At 43.1% G+C, this 16,613-nt stretch overlaps 1 long non-coding RNA gene across 3 annotated transcripts in view; it reads left to right on the forward strand.

Annotated features, from left to right (window-relative positions):
* LOC109284389 (uncharacterized) overlaps positions 1-16,613 on the forward strand; it is a 44,503-nt gene that overhangs the window by 5,356 nt on the left and 22,534 nt on the right. Inside the window, exons 2-3 of one of the 3 annotated variants that reach the window (XR_009463064.1) lie at positions 4,967-5,658; positions 11,218-13,773. The exons of 1 other annotated variant lie outside the window; for it this stretch is intronic. This is a non-coding gene — a long non-coding RNA (uncharacterized LOC109284389). Of the gene's footprint in view, positions 1-4,966; positions 5,659-11,217; positions 13,774-16,613 lie in introns of those variants that run through there. One more of the 3 variants, XR_002091836.2, reaches the window with a different exon arrangement.

Genomic DNA, 16,613 nt, shown 5'->3' on the forward strand with positions numbered 1-16,613 from the left:
CTCTATAATTACCCTTTAGGTATTTGAAGATTGGTATCAAATCCTCCTTCAGTCTTCTCTTCTCTAGACTAAATAACCCTAGTTCTTTCAGCTTTTCCTTATAAATCTTATCTCTGTGACCCCTCATCATTTTTGTTACTCTGCACTGGACTCTTTCCACTGTGTCCACATCTTTTTTGAAGTGGGGGCCCCAAAATTGAATAGAGCACTCCAGGTGAGTACTCCAGCACAGCCTCCCCAGTGCTGAATAAAGAAGAATTGCTTCCCTTTACTTGCAAGTGATGCTCCTGATGATATAACTCAGTATGTTCTGGCTTTTTTTTTGGTTCATGTATACAGCTCAAAATATGCTATGTGCTTTGCAGAAAAAAATAAAACTGACACTATCACTGCCATTGACATAATGCGGGAGAGTAACAACAAGGCAATAGTGTGCCCTCAGTGCAATACTCAGTCCCATTTTGATTATCCCTTTTTCATAAAGATATAACAGCAATGAAAGACATCTCTGGGCAGTAATAAAAATGATTAAAGCCTTGGAAAAACTTCTGTAAGAGGACAGTTTGAAAAACAGATACTGTTTAGAGAAGGCATGAGTAAGAGGAGTCATGATAGAGGGATACAGAATGATGAAGAGTATAGGGAGCGTAGAGCATGCGTTCCTGTTTATCTTTTTAAATTAAAAAAGGGGCAGTCAATGCATTTATATTGGTGTAAACTTCCCTTAAACCAGAATAAACAAAGATTTGACCCATGATATATATATATATATAGCCCTAGTATATCTTATTAGAATACATTGTACAGTTGCCCCAGGAAAAATTGTAGGTAAAACTACACTGCTGCAATGTTTTGTGTCCACTCCTATCCTGGGTTAGCTATTTTCTCGGTGCAAAAAGCTGTGTCCCCAGTCATGTATTAAGATACAGGAGCAGTACCTGCTTTGGCAGTTACTCAGGAAGTGCTGGTCATTTGGCTTCTCTGGACACCAGTATAACTTACATCTGTGTTCAGAAGTGGTGGAAGCTATATTGCTTTCATCATGTCACATGTCCACGCTTGGCAAATGCAAAAGGTCACACATTTTAAATCCATAAAAGAGGGTTTTTTACTTGTAGAACACATAAAGCAGTGCAATTCATTGCCCTAGATGTTGCAGACAGGAGTTAGCAGCGTCCAAAAAGATTAGATATTTATATGGATAATAGTCACTTAAGATAGGATCCTTTAAAAAAAAAAAAAAAAAAAAAAAAAAAGAATATGAGCTCTAATGCTTTAGGGGTTTTTTTTTGCTATGAATAGGTTTCTTGAATCTTCCTCTGAATACCAGCTGCCATCCAAGACAGGGTCTTACTTGAGAGAGTAATTCTTATATTCTAGTGATATTTTCACAAATTTATACACAGAGCAGAAAACCCATGGATATGGTTTGTCCTAATTGTTGTGTTATGCAAGCTGTGTGATTTGATGTATGAAAAGAAAAAAAAAAAAGGTAACTATTCATTTGAAATTCAAGAAATAAATTAGGAGACATGAATAGAAGGTCTAACCTTTTGGATTCTGCAAGGCTGGATGTTTTTTGTGATAAATCTTTAGAAAATTATGGATTTTTGTGGATTATTTACTTTAGCCTGTGAACTGAATTACTTGTAATTTGCTTTCAGTGTTGAAATAGATTTTGAATTTAGCCTGTGGCAGTTCAGCAAGAGCCTGTGCCAACTTACAGTCCTGTGCAGCTGGTCAAAAGCCCCACTCCAACAAAAGCCTGTGTCGTTTAGAGTGTGGTAGCCATGGTAGTCTGAAGTGAGGCAGAAGGCAAGGCAGTGTGACACCTTATAGACTAACTCATTCAGAGAGGCATGAGCTTTTGTAGGATACAGCCTACTTCATCAGGTTTTAGGAATGGATTTGCAGAGGGCAGGGGTACTAAATAAAAAGTAACAAGGTGATTAAATGCAAATGACTGGGAAAGGTTGAGGGAAGGAGGGGAAACTAAGATGAATGTAGAGCAGTGGTTCCCAACCTTTTTTGACTGCAGATTGTTAAACCGTGAACCGGCAAACTGTGGACCAGCATACTGCGGACTGACAACCAAACCTTTTTTATTCTTAGTATACCGGTCATACCAGCATACTTCCAGTCCAGCAGCTAACCTTCCTGCGGACTGGCAGCCAACCCTTCATGGCCCAGTACTGGGCCACGGCCTGGGGGTTGGGATCCTTAATTTATTGTGTTCCACTGAAATGACAAGCATAGCCAAAATGGGGAAAACAAAGGTATAATTACACAAAACCAAGTAACTTTCAGTTAACTCTTACCTCATGGTCATAGATACATGCATGTGTGTGTGCATGCGTGCGCACTGAGGTTTTTAAAAAGCACCAAGTGACTCCAAAGCAGAAACCTTCATGAAAGTATTTTTCAGTAATTTATAGTGGATGATAATCGTAATATGTTAAATTTATCCTCACTATAATTCTATTGAATAATATAATTCAGTGGAGGGCTCATGTAGGTGAATACTGTTGGGAAATACTGCGGGTCAAAGTGAGATTTCATCCATTTGCATCATTAATGAGTTTCACCCCAAATGGATAACATTCACTGGGGAATCTCAAAATGATGTTTTTCCCCAGGAATGGAGGGAAGACTTATATTCTGTGTTCATGAATATTTTGCGCTTATTACACCCTGTATTTTTAGCTTTTCTGGAAATATATCTCATGATAACCACGTGTGAAAGAGATTTTACAGATGACAAAGTAGGGACAAAAGGCAGTGGTAGTAGCCTCATTAAATCACCCGTTTTGCTGGTATATTTCCTATATTCCTTCAGACTGTGTGGGTCAGAGAGGAGGTTTTTTTGACATCTTGAGATTTACTTGTAGAACTCTTAGGATATATCTGCACTGCAGTCCCAAGTATACCCATTTACTTGCCCCTCATACATGCTCCAGATCTGCAGTCATGAGGCCACTCTAGGGACACTCTCCTGTGGTCACTTTTGAGACCTCAGCCTCTGGCATGTGTGAGAGCAGCCACTGGGGAGGTCCTGAAGCAACCTTACAGGCATATGTACAAGCAGAAAAAGGCTGTGGGGTGTGTTTGAGACTGTCCTTGTGAGGACACACTGTGATGGGTAAGACACCCTCAGCTGTATCTTTTCAAAGTGGGGGAAAGAAAATCTTTTCCAGTGGGAAGTGACTACTTTGTTCCTGGTCAGTAAGTGCAAAGGACTCTGTTACCTAGACAGTGATTCCTCCCACACACATTCAGGAGTGTATTGAGCACTCTGTTTCCTTATATTGGTGTCCTATACAATTGCACTTGTTTTTAATAGTCTGTAACTATATTTGGAAGCTAGGCATTCTTTGGTCATGGACAAATGTACACTTGGAGTGGTTTCAAAAGAGAAAGGGGAGCTGCTACTTGAGAGTGCACAACACCCATTACATTTTAACAGTTACATGTACACAAGCTGGGAGTGATACTAACAGAGCAGAACTGTTCCAGCTTTAACCCTGGAAGCTACATTTGTATTGCTCCCAACCTGTCCACAGGTAACTGCTAAAAACATAGCTGCTGTGCAATCCAGAGCACCAACTTCCCTTCCCCTTTTGAAACCTCTTCAAATGCACACTTGTCTCTTCCCTTTATCAGGCTTATAATGTTTATAGTGTTATTTTGGAATCTCTGGGGGCATTTTCATATGCACTTTACCGTGGAGTTGACTAATTGGCTCTGCAGTAAAGCATCATCATCTAGACATGCGGCGCTATTAGGCTAAAGTAAACTAATTAACTCTGCCATAGGATAGTACTGCCCAACACAAGTACTATGGCAGAGTTATTTACTCTGCTGCAACACGCGTGTAGATGGTGATGGAGGCTGTGGCCATGAGGGTTTTGGATACCCATCACTTCTGAAAGATGAACAAGATACCTGAAATTTAGCATACAACATAAGGCATTCAAGTCTCATGAGTGTGTCCGTTAAGACCACTACTGCATTCTTGACTGCTGTAATCTGTTATATGTTCTTTCATCTAACCTGTATTTCCTACTGAAGTACAGACTCCTTGGATCCCAAGAACAGCTCTACAGAGATGAAGCAGAGTTTGTGTGGGAGTGGGTGTGGGTGAGAGGTAGCCAGGGGGCTGCAGCTGATCCCTAGTGGGGGACTCCAGGGCGAGGGAGGCTCCCAGGGAGAAGTTTCCTTGGGCGAGGGGTGGCTGGCGCACACTTCTGTGCAGGCGCAGGGCAAGCCATGCCTATGCAGAACAGCTGAGCAGCCATTGATTACCATGGGAAATTCAAACTGGCACCAGTTGGGTCCCCTGACTACAGCACACTGACCAGTGGTTCTCCAGTGGATGAAAAAGCCATCACAAGGTAAGTGGGAGAGAGGGGAGGGGGGGTGGACACCAGGCCAGCTGTAGGGGATGGGGAGGGTTTTTCCAGCCTCCCGCCCCCATATAGCGGTACCAGGAGGGAGCTGCATGACCAGGCCAAGCAAACAGGCATGCTTTTCAGGGGCACGCTGGAGTTTGCATGGGAGTTCACTCAGGAGGGAGAGCAGGAGGGTTCTGAGACTTCAGGCAACAGGAGCTATTGATAGCAACTTCAGGTAAGAGAATAAGGAGGTGGGCTACTATGGGGGAGACAACATGGAGCACATCCAGGGACCCTGCCTCAGTGTTACCTCTGGCCTGGAGCTCCTGTGAGGCTGGCACCCTGACGGGGCCCTTGAATGGGTTGTTGGCACCCTGGCCCCCTGTCTGTGGGGTCTGCCTGGCAGGGGCTCTGGGGCCCGGGGTGGATGAACCAGGAGTCCCCTCACCTGTTCCATAGGTACCCAGCTTGAGGCCCAGGAGGGGCAGGTGAGGGAACTCCAGGGAGAGGTTAGCAGGATGCGGGGGATCAAGGCAGTTGAGGAAGAGATTGATGGGTACTTCCACCCCCTGCAGGACTGCACAGGTGGTGGGATGGCAACACAGGAGGGATCTGATGCGGACAGATAGAAGAAGGTCACCTCCAGAACTGGATGTCGCAAAACTAGACGTTGCACTGCTGGAGCGACTCTCCTAGTGCAGCTGAGGAATAGATACGAGGCCCTCGCATCACTGGGAGAGAGTGCAGCAACGGAGGCTGTGTCCACAGCTACCAACAGGCAGGCTGAGGGACACCTGGGCAGCCAGAAGAGAAGACATTGGGTCATCGTGGTGCACGACTCCCTCCTGAGAGGAACGGAAGGAGCCATCTGCCGCCTGGATCCCACGGTACGAGAGGTTTGCTGCCTGCCCAGAGCTTGGATCTGAGATGTCACAGCGAGGATTCCAGACCTAATCAGGCCCACTGACTACTATCCCATGGTCCTCATCTGTGTGGGAACGTTATGAGGCCCAGAGTAGTGCGGGTCGGGTCATGAGCAACTACATGGTTCTGGGAGCCAGGCTTAGAGTTTCGGGGGCACAAGTAGGCTACGCATCTATCCTCCTGGTCAGCGGTCACAGCCAGAACCACAGTAGCTGCACTGCTGAGGTCAACTCACAGCTTCAAAGTTGGTGCCATCATGCGGGGTTTGGCTTCCTAGACCATGATACGTGGTTCCAGGATAGGGCCTTGCTGTGGCGTGATGGTCTACATCTCCCTCCAAAAGGTAAGTAATAAGGGGCCCACTAAGCATCAGGATAAGGGAGCACTAAGGGCACCTAGTGGGGGACTTAGGTGTCTCTATACTAATGCTAGGAGTATGGGAAATAAGCGGGAGGAACTTGCACTCCTGCTTGCAGACAAAGATTTCAACCTGGTTGGGCTAACAGAAACCTGGTGGGAACTTACCCATGATTGGGCAGTGGGCATTGAGGGCTACAGGCTATACAGGCAAGATAGTTTGGGGGAAAAAGGGGGAGAGGTGTTGTTGTATATGTTAAGGAACATTATACATCTTCTCTAATAAAGATGGGGACAGCAGAAGGGCAGATTGAAGTCCTATGGGTCAGATTACAAGGGGTAAGGGTGAAAGGGACTTGGTCTACTACAGACCCCCAGACCAGGAGAAAGAGTTAGACCTAGAATTCTAGATAGATAACTAGTAGAGCAGAAGTGCTAGATTTCTGGAAGGCCAACTTCAACGAGCTCAGGAGATTAGTTAGAGTGGGACTGAGGGGTAATAACATTAGTGATTTGGGAGTCCAGGAAGGGTGGGAGTTCCTCAAGGGACTGATCCTACAGGCATAGGGGGGTTCCATCCCAGTACACTTAAAGGGAGGCAAAGGAGCCAAGAAACCCTCTTGGCTGAGCAGGGAAATCCAGGAGAGCCTAGAGAGGAAAAGAGGCTTACAGGCTGGGGAAACATGGGGCAGCCACCAAGGAGGAGTAGACCTGCTTGGCTCGTGCTTACAGGGAAGCAGTGAGGAAGGCTAAAGCAGAAACAGAACTCAGGCTGGCAACAAGGATTAAAGGTAACAAAAAGTCCTTCTTTAAGTACATAGGGAGCAAGAAGAAGGTGCAGGGTAACATAGGACTGCTACAGGACGGACAAAGGCAACTCATAACAGATAGGATGGACAAAGCTGAGCACTTAAACTATTTCTTTGCATCTGTTCCTGGACACAGATACAAGCTCACCTCTGAATGAGACTTTAGCCTGGCATGAGAGAGATACCAATCCATCAACGGTCAGTGCTGACCTAGTGAAGGGGCACTTGGAAGGGCTGGACGTATTCAAGTCAGCAGGCCCCAATGATCTTCACCCAAGGGTACTAAAGGAATTGGCTGGTGTCATAGTGAAACCATTGGTGCAACTGTATGAGCGCTTGTGGTGCTCAGGACAGGTCCCAGAGGACTGAAAAAGGGCCAATATGGTCCCTATTTTCAAGAAGGGGAGGAAAGAGAACCCGGGTAGTTACAGGCCAGTTAGCCTTACTTCTATTCTTGGCAAGACCTTAAAAAAAATCATTAAGGATCACATTTATCGGGGGCCAGCAGGTAACACAATGCTAAGGGACAACCAACATAGGTTTATAGCAGGCAGATCCTGCCTCACTAACCTGGTTTCTTTTTATGGCCAGGTCACCAAGTGCTTAGATGCAGGAGTAGAGGTAGACGTTATTTACTTGGATTTTAAAAAAGCTTCCAACACAGTGTCACATCCAATTCTTATAAATAAATTAAGTAGCTGTGATATGGATTTTTTCACAGTCAGGTGGGAGGAAAACTGACTTATAGGACATACCCAGAGAGTGGTGGTACATGGGGCAGTTTCTACCTGGAGAGATGTGGGCAGTGGTATCCCCTAAGGCTCTGTTTTTGGACCAGTGCTGTTCAATATCAGTGATTTGGATGAGGATGTAGAAAGCACTCTGTCCAAATTCGCAGACAACACCAAACTATGGGGTATAGTAAACACAATAGAGGGTAGGGGGCTAATTCAGGCAGATTTAGACAGACTGGCAAAGTGGGTAGATCAGAAAAGGATGCAATTTAACAATGAGAAGTGCAAGGTGCTGCACCTGGGGAGAAAGAATCCCCAATACACCTATAGACTGGGAAGTACCATTCTAAGTAGCACAGTAGCAGAAAGGGATCTCGGAGTCACGGTCGACGCAAAAATGAGCATGAGTTGCCAATGTGACGAAGTAGTAAGCAAGGCTAACTGCACTCTTTCTTGCATTAGTAAGTACATCACGATCAGGTCTAGGGAGGTGATATTTCCCTTCTAAGTGGCATTGATGAGGCCGCAGCTGGAGTATTGCGTCCAGTTTTGGGTGCCGCACTTCAAAAGAGATGTAGGTAACTTGGAAAGGGTTCAGAGGAGGGCTACTTGTATGGTTGAGGGCCTGCAACTAAGACCCTATGAAGACAGGTTGAGGGACCTGAATTGCTTCAGCCTCCGCAAGAGAGGGCTGAGAGGTGATCTTGTGGCCGTCTACAAACTCATCGGGGGGGTCAGCAGGGAATAGGGGATACACTGTTTACCAGGGCACCCCTGGGGGTTACTAGAAGCAATGGCCATAACCTGAAGGAGAGCAGATTTAGATTGGACATCAGGAAAAAATTCTTTACAGTGAGGGTTGCCAAAAAATGGAATGGGCTTCCAAGGGAGGTGGTGCTTTCCCCTACACTGGAGGCATTTAAAGGGAGGTTAGACAAGCACCTGGCTGGAGTTACTTAAGCCCAGTGCTCTTTACTGCCCAGAGCAGGGGGTCGGACTCAATGATCTAATAGGTCCCTTCCAGCTCTAGAAATCTATGAAATCTATGAAGCATTACTAGGGATTTTTATTTCTATGAAAGTTTACTAGTATTTCTTCAGAAATGTTATTCAACATATGTTAAAACTCAGAGTACATTTTCCTGAGCATATGAGGTACATTGTCTCTATAGGAAGCCTCTTCATGTTGGATCCAAAATGGTAGTTCAAAAACCTCTCCATGGGCATTCTTACTTCAGGCAGCACCTTGTGGTGCCAAACGCAGATGCTTTAACACATGAAAAGTGCACTCTGTTGCATGCACGTGGCCAAATTATTTATTCAGTAAAATGTTTTTTGGTGGAGCAGTAGTTAATAGAAGAGTGGCAGATGTCATACACAGAAGTGTCCATTTCACTATGTTACTTTATATAGTCTGTTGTGACAGCTAAATGAAGCAGCTCAACATCTGTCAGCATGTTAACATTTTGGATTGCACAGAATACCCTTGAAAGAACTTTCCTCTAATTTTCAAGACGTAATAGCTAAGAAGGAATTCTCCTTCCTAGAAAAAGTTTGTTCAAAGAGTCATCCTGGTGAAACACGTAAAGAACAGTAATGAAATGACACAGACTCAATTGCTTTAGTTTGTTCTTGTAGCATTGTCCATCTTGACCTTAATTGTCCTCTAAACACCACAGCATCAAGCATAGCAGATTTAAAGGACGGGTGTCAAGGCATGCTTTCCTGGATGTTTCATGTTGTTCTTTCATCCTAGTATTAAAGACTTACAAAATGCATGTGGTAATATTTTGCAGACCTAGGTTTCTTATGTTTTGATAATGTTAAGTCCTTTGAATGAATTTAAGGCCTTAATTCAGCCATCTTCTCCTTCGATGTGCAAAAGGTTGGGGGTGAGCAGACAAAAGAGGCTCTTTCTTGTTTTGCAATTTGAAGGAAAGGGCTGCGAGGTGGGTCTGGTATGGCTAGGGTATGGTCTGCAAGTTAGGGCTGTCTGTATGACACAGGGCTGTGTGGGCTACATTGGGCACACTAATGGCTGTATATTACCTAGTATGTCACAACTTTGTCTGCTTGCCCTGGTAGTTCTTACTACAGTGCTTTTGTTGCTTCCATATAATGGCAATATCTTTCATATTGAGGGCTCATTGTTCTGAGCAGATATCCCATGTTTTGTCTGCTCTAAGCCCTATGAGCTATCAGATTTTTCTGCATAACTCATTGTGGGATACAAAGTGAAGAGAGTGATATAACTCTAATTCTGGAACTTGTGTCCAGTTTTGTGCCCCACACTCTAAGAAGGAAGTGGACAAATTGGAAAGAGTCCAGTGCTGAGTTACTAAAATTATGAAGGGCTTGGAAAACGTGACTCATGAAGAAAGGCAGAATGAATTAGGGTTATTCAATGTGGAGAAGAGAAGACTGAAGGAGGATTTGATTACAGTCTTCAAATGTCTGAAGGGTAATTATAGAGTGGGTGGAAATGGGCTTTCTCTGCGGCTATAGGGAATAGGACTAGGCACAATGGCTTCAAGCTGCAGCAGAAGAAATTTAGGTTGGAGACTAGGAGGAACTTTCTGACTCTGAAGGTGGTCACACATTGGAATGGACTACCTGGAGAGCCTGTGGAATCTCCATCCTTGGAAATTTTCAAGAGCAGGTTGTACAAACACTTGGCTGGGATGGTTTATTCAGAGAAGTGTTCTGCCTTGAGCAGGGTGCTGGACTAGATGACTGCTGAGGTCTCTTCCAGCCCTACTTTCCCATAATGCTAAGAGCCATACTTGCTGTTTGGTGGCCAAGCCTGTATTCTAATCTTGGTTGTACACCACTATTTAAACAGGAAGTTGACATTGTGAATGGAGGACAGTAGAATGCACAGAGGTAAACAGTTGGGTTGTTCCTGGTGGATTGCAAAGAAGTATGAGACGGCAAATGGAAGACTGTTAAATAGCACATAGCACAGATGCATCAGCATGAATAGCCTCTGCAAATCACTACACTTGAATTCATAGTTTCATAGTCTCTAGGGTCAGAAGGGACCTGAACAGATCATCATGTCCGACCCCTGCCATGGGCAAGAATGAGTGCTGGGATCATAATACCCCAGCCAGATATCTAACCAACCTTCTTTTGAAGACCCCCAAGGTAGGTGAGAGCACCACCTCCCTTGGGAGCCCATTCCAGAGCCTGGCAGCCCTAACTGTAAAGTAATGCCTCCTGATATCAAGCCTGAACCTGCCGTCAATCAATTTGTGGCTGTTATTCCTTGTTAATGCCAGGTGGTGTCCAGGGAACAGAGCCTCACCTATTTTCTGCTGGTCCCCCCTGGTGAGTTTATAGACAGCCACTAGATCCCCTCTCAGTCTTCTCTTGTGGAGGCTGAATAGATTCAGGCCCTTTAGTTTATCTTCATAGGGTCTGCTGCCCCCTGACCACTGATAAAGATGACGAATAGCACAGGCCCGAGGACCGACCCCTGGGGAACTCCACTGCCCACCAGTGCAAGTTGAGCATAGCAGGGCCCCCCATGCCTTTGGCAAAGGGTCCCCAGCAGTCCTGCCCCTCCTTGCAGATTGCCAGATGGCCCCAAACTGCAGCTTAATTACCCTGATGAAGACCAGGGAAGCCATTAATCAAGTATGGATTAATTGCTTCCCTGGGCTTAATCAGGGTAATTAAACCACGGTTTTGGGCCATCCTCATGTGGCCGCTTGCTGCAAAACCCCTCCCCCGAAAAACAAGTTTACTGGCGAACAGAGAATCCCTGAAGTCTTGGAGCATGGGGGGTAAGGAGGAGTGGGGAGGGCAGGGAGGAGAAGGGTTGGGATTAGGGCTGCTCAGAGCAGCAAATGGGGCAAGTAGCCCTGCTCCCGGGCCACAGGCCACGTGCAGAGAATTGGCTATGGTGAACCCATGGGTGAACCCAGTAAAGTTATGAAGGGTTGGCAGTTTGCAGGTCATGCCTGACTCACTGTCCTCGTCCTCTTTCTTCCCTCCCTAGGTGGTAACAACCTGTTGCTCTGTGATGGGCTTTATTCAGTAATGCGCTGCAGGGGATGATTTTCTTGGTCAGAAGCAGAGGAGTGTGAGGATTTGGAGGGTATTGCTTTTGAATTTGGGACTTTTTGGAGTTGTTATTTTACTTTCATATTTTATTCTGGTTCTATAATTTTTTTCTCTTCTTGTAAGCTACTCTATGACATTTTGGGCAGGGTGGCATATAAATCTAATAAGTAAATCAGTGATGTGTTACTACGGTACCAGTACAGTTAATTTTGGTGAATCTAGCCCCTACAGTTCTTAAAATATCCTAGATCATCCTGCTGTGCATGCTTGCAGTTATTTGTTTATCACATTTCCCTAAAATTATATGACAAAGTTCATGTCTGGGTTATCTTCTCATGCCAAACCTATCATGGCAGACTCAGCACTTTCAGGCCATAGGCTTACTCCTATCTCTAATACCTGGAGATGCTAAAGTTTCCCTACTTAAAGGCCTTAGTACATCCTAAATTGTACTCTTTGAATTTTTGCAGAGATTACAATTTTCCATTTTGATTTTTTTTAAAAAACCTTGGGTGCTGTCATCTACATTCTCTGTATCTGTCTCTCCATGTAAAATATAATACTTGTGTACAGTTTACAGTCAGTCTGCAGATCTTAGGCATGAATACCGATGACCCTACAATGCTCTTATGCATAATGTAACTATCAGATTATGCTAGACTTCTACCATCCCTTGTTGTCATGGAACCTTTCTGAAGGGAATCAGTTGTCAGTTGCTTCACTTTTAACACAGGATATCAACAAACTGTATTCTTGCAACAATTTTCACTGCTGCATGAGTGGCAAAATCCCATCCTCTTCTTCTATAAAACATTGTTTATCTGCAAATCAGAGGCAAGGTGGCTAGCTTCTTAAGATGTATAAGGGTAAATTCTTTGCTGATGTTATTCAGGAGACTTTAACGGCATTATATCAGGGGTGAATTTGGCCTTAATGTTTTTCAGTCTGAGACCACAACAGCAGCATCTTATATATATTGGCAATGAGTGTGGTATCCAGATGCTCTGAAGACTGTGTTTTTAAGACTCAGGCAAGTCTCTAGCATCTGTTCTAAGCATTCAGATGTTGGTATCTCCTCATGATGCCAAAGAAGTGGTTAGAAAAATAAAATCATCATCAACATCATTATGTTGTTTGGGATGCAAGGGAAATGACTAAGTGTTCCTGAATTTCCAAGCCCACAGCTGTCAATGAAGTTCATTTGAGTTGTGGATGACTGAATCCTTAACTTACTGTCCATGCCAAGACTTCTGCACTCTTTCTGATGTCACAGCAGAATAAAAAGGGCATGGCCCATTAGTTATTTTCTAGCTTAGATTTTTTGATACTTTTCTCCCTCTTGAGCTTTCCCCAACATTCTGACATCTTGCAGTTCAAGAAATAATCCTTATATAGATTTTTTTTTAATTAGTATTTTTGATAATTCTAACAATCCTCATTGTTTACAATCATTCTATTCAACTTTATAAACTGGTTTACAATTGGAAATACCATCATCCACCTCACTTTTTAGATTATGACGAATAAGTGAGGTTTAATTATTGTTTTTGGAAGGACCGAGTTTTTCTGGTTTTGATTTCTAAGGTGATTCACAATTTAGAAATGGGTAAATAGAATAAATATGATGATCTATATCAATAGAAACTAAAAGAAGATTATAAAGTAAGGCTCTGTAGCTTTGTAACAATAGCATAAAGTGTGAAATAATGAACTGTAAATGTGTCTAATTACATAAATAATGCATTTGTATAATTGTCTAGTAGGAGTGTGCTAATGAATCAATTATTTTTAATTGTAGCATGCTTGATTGTTTCAGAAATATAATTGATTGTAATCAAGAATCAATTAAATGTTGTTAGCAATTGTGTTTATCAAATTTAAATACATTATTACATTATTATGGCCCATAACATTGAGGAAGAAGAAATATGAATGGCTTATATTGGTAAGTCACATGTTCCTGCTATAGACTCTATAATGTAATGATGTAAGGCAAGATAATGATTTCAGAAAACAAAGTTATTTATTTAGGTTATGATCTCAACTGACTGGTTAGGAAAAGCAAGGGATAACCTGGTTACTTCATGAAGCAGGGTTAATTGCTAAATTAGTGTCCAAGGGTGAAAATCTTTCTAAAATGTGAAACTGCAGTTCTGATCATGTCATAAAAATACCTTGGTGGATTTCATAAATACTTTGCCTTGCTGCCATGCCAAATTACCCTATGTCTCATTTTGTCTGCCTAAAATTACTCTGCAGCCATTTGAACCTGGTTTCACTTTATTTTCCAGATTGTGAGATTTGGCTCTGCAGTGTGGAACAATTGTGAGGTTTTACCCCACAAATGGCAAATATGGTTCTTTTTGGTAAAGTGTAACTTTTATATAATAATCTCATGCTCAAGAATGTCATGTAAAATGTATTAAAAAGTCATCAAACTACCTTTAAGAAGATACTATGAATACAAAAAAAATCCTCATTAGAATGTGAAAAGTTTGTTGGCTTTTTTTTAAATTGCAACATCTAGAAGTCAAGAGTCTGTTTCAAATGGAGCAATTTCCATGTATAGCAGATGAGACAGTTAGTATTACAGACTCTTTTCACTTTTTAAAATTTAATACAGATTCTGCCATGGCACTTAAAAAATTCACCTTATGATTCATGAGACAAAACAGAATCTAGTTCACTCTCCACTAGTTGCATTTACTCTAGCATTGTAATGCACATATAGAGTAGTGCCAACCAAATCAAGCTGATACAACACTGGATACAGATAAAGAAACAGAACAGGTAAGTGGGGACGTGTCATTTTGATATGGTTCCTTTTTTAAACACCCTTTCCAAGATAATGCTGCCTGTGTTTCCAATCAGTCTGAATTTAGATTTTTAGATTTATTGTGATATAGTGGGTAGGAGAATGGGTCATCTGTGAACAGTATTCACCAGAGAGACTGCATACAACCTCCATCCTGTGGACTTTATGCAGCTTGATCAGCTTGCAATGCTATGTAAAATTGAACTTTGTAGCACCTTGCACTAACAGTAGCATAAGGACAGAGCTCCCTGCAAAGGGAAATATGATTTGCTACTACTGTTCTGTTTGAAAAAAAGGAGAATTTTTGTGTGAGACTGTAAAAAAAAAAAAATGTACATAGTAAATATAAAGAGTGCCATCTACTGACATTTGAGAATAGAGTGTACATATAGTATTGTTCATAAATCTGCTGGCTCAATAAAGTTGTTGTTATACTCCAAATGTCTTCCTGAATGTAGGTATTAGCATGATCCTAGATGGTTTGCTTTTCAGAGGAGCGCTGGAGAGGAGCCAGAATGTCTATTCTATAGAAAGTGTTTGTATTTCTGAAAAAAAAATATTATTCTCAACCAAGGAGAAAAATCGAATATGCAGAATTATCCATGGAGGAGATTTGAAAAACAAAAGTCACCCCTCACAGCTGGGCAGGGGAAGGGGGGGGGGGTCTTACATCCCATGCTCTACTGTTGAGGAGCTGGGGAGGAGACCCAGCTGTCAGGAAGCCAGCCTGCCTGCCTGCCTGGTTCACAGCAACATTTCTATGTCAGTTCTACTGAATCAATATTTTCCATGTGGAAACTTCTCAGTAAGAAATTTTCTGACTAGTTCAAAAGAGAGTTGCTGAGCTTGAAAAGAGGTAAATGATCAGGATTAGTCAGGATTTTGCCCATGGGACTGATCACGCATTTCTCCCATTCTTTCCCCAACTATATGCCTTATTTCCAGCAAATAATGTTAAAAGCAACCAATAATTTTTCTGATACAGAGTCTCAACGATTAAGTCCTTGTGTAGACCTTGTTGGACAAGCTTGGAAAGGTTAAAACAAAACAGGAAAGTCTCTGGACGAGAGAGCCTCGGGAGAGTATGTGAGAATGATTGACTGTTTGATTGATTGAGGGTAGGTATTGACTGCTACAACAAACTGTGGAAGCCTGACGTCTAGCTGGACTGAATTAGGGACATTGAAGTGGTGATAAGACCTACCTGCCTAGTCTCTCAGTTCCGGACAGAACGACAGAATTATACTAACAAATTAAAATGATGGTGGACTAAGGTTCTGGGAGAAAAGATAACTTAGGCACTAGAGGTGTTTATACACGTGCTTCAAGAGTGGGGTGGGAGGGATGCTTTAATTAGAGTTGCTATATGTCAGGCCTCCAACAGCTCTTCTAATTAAAGCGCCTGGAGTGACACATGCATCAGGCTCCCTGCACTGAAAAATGGTGGCGGGGTGCTTTAACTAAAGCTCATTGAATGAGCTTTAATTAAAGCGACCCCACCATTTTTCAGCACAGGGACACAGATGCACATGATGCTGGAGTCTGCTGGAGCGTGGTAATTACCATGCTGCAGCAGACTTGATTAATCAAGTCTGCTTCGACACGCTGTAGTTACAGCATGTCGAAGCAGCCTCATTGCATGTGTATAGGCTCCCTAACTATCACCTAGGTGGGAGGCTGATTAACAGGCTGGCACATGATCAGTAAGCTGATTGATTAAATGTAAATGCATGATGGTCAGGGAATGCACCTCTGTAACTCTGTGGCAGCTAATGAGTGGACTAACTATATATTTGTGTATGTATTAAAGATGTATTAAAGCCAGACAACCTAGTTTTTTATCCTCACTGTGTCTCTCTACTTGAACTGTGTTGCATTAGGAGCTGATGGCTTGTTGGGAGCAAGAGCCCCTTTCTAAAATTATGTGGCACTGAGGGTACAGAGCTCGGTGTCCCCTAGAGCTCTTTGGGCTGTTGCTATAGATCACAATCCTGTCCTTCAGCTCCTGCCCAGGCATGCCACTGGTTGTTTACTCACATGTGGAAATGCAGTGGTGAAGACACTCCAGATGCAGCCCCGCCATTGCTGTTAAACATGCTCACTTGAAACCAGCAGTGGAGGGAAGGGAGTGACCTCAGAGCATTTTCATCACTCTATTCCACATTTGGACAAGGTGAGCTGGAGTGGGTGGACAGAAAGTACTCTTCAATGGCAGACTCCAGAGCATGGGGGACACAGTGTGGACATGCCCATTGCTAAGGGTACCTTCTGCATAACTGGAGAAAGGATTGTATAATTGGGCCTTTTTATCAGTACAGATACTGGTTGCTTTCAGCATTGCTTATTGGAAATAAGGTGTGTGTTGTTAGGGAGAGAAGAGGAATGAATGGAAGGCATAGAACTATCATTTCATTCTGTCTTTTCATAGAGTCATAGAAAATTAGGGTTGGAAAGGACCTCAGGAGGTCATCTAGTCCAACACCCTGCTCAAGGAGGATCATTTCCAACTAGATCAA

Source organism: Alligator mississippiensis, chromosome 1 (assembly GCF_030867095.1).
Source record: "Alligator mississippiensis isolate rAllMis1 chromosome 1, rAllMis1, whole genome shotgun sequence".
Lineage (NCBI taxonomy): Eukaryota > Metazoa > Chordata > Crocodylia > Alligatoridae > Alligator > Alligator mississippiensis.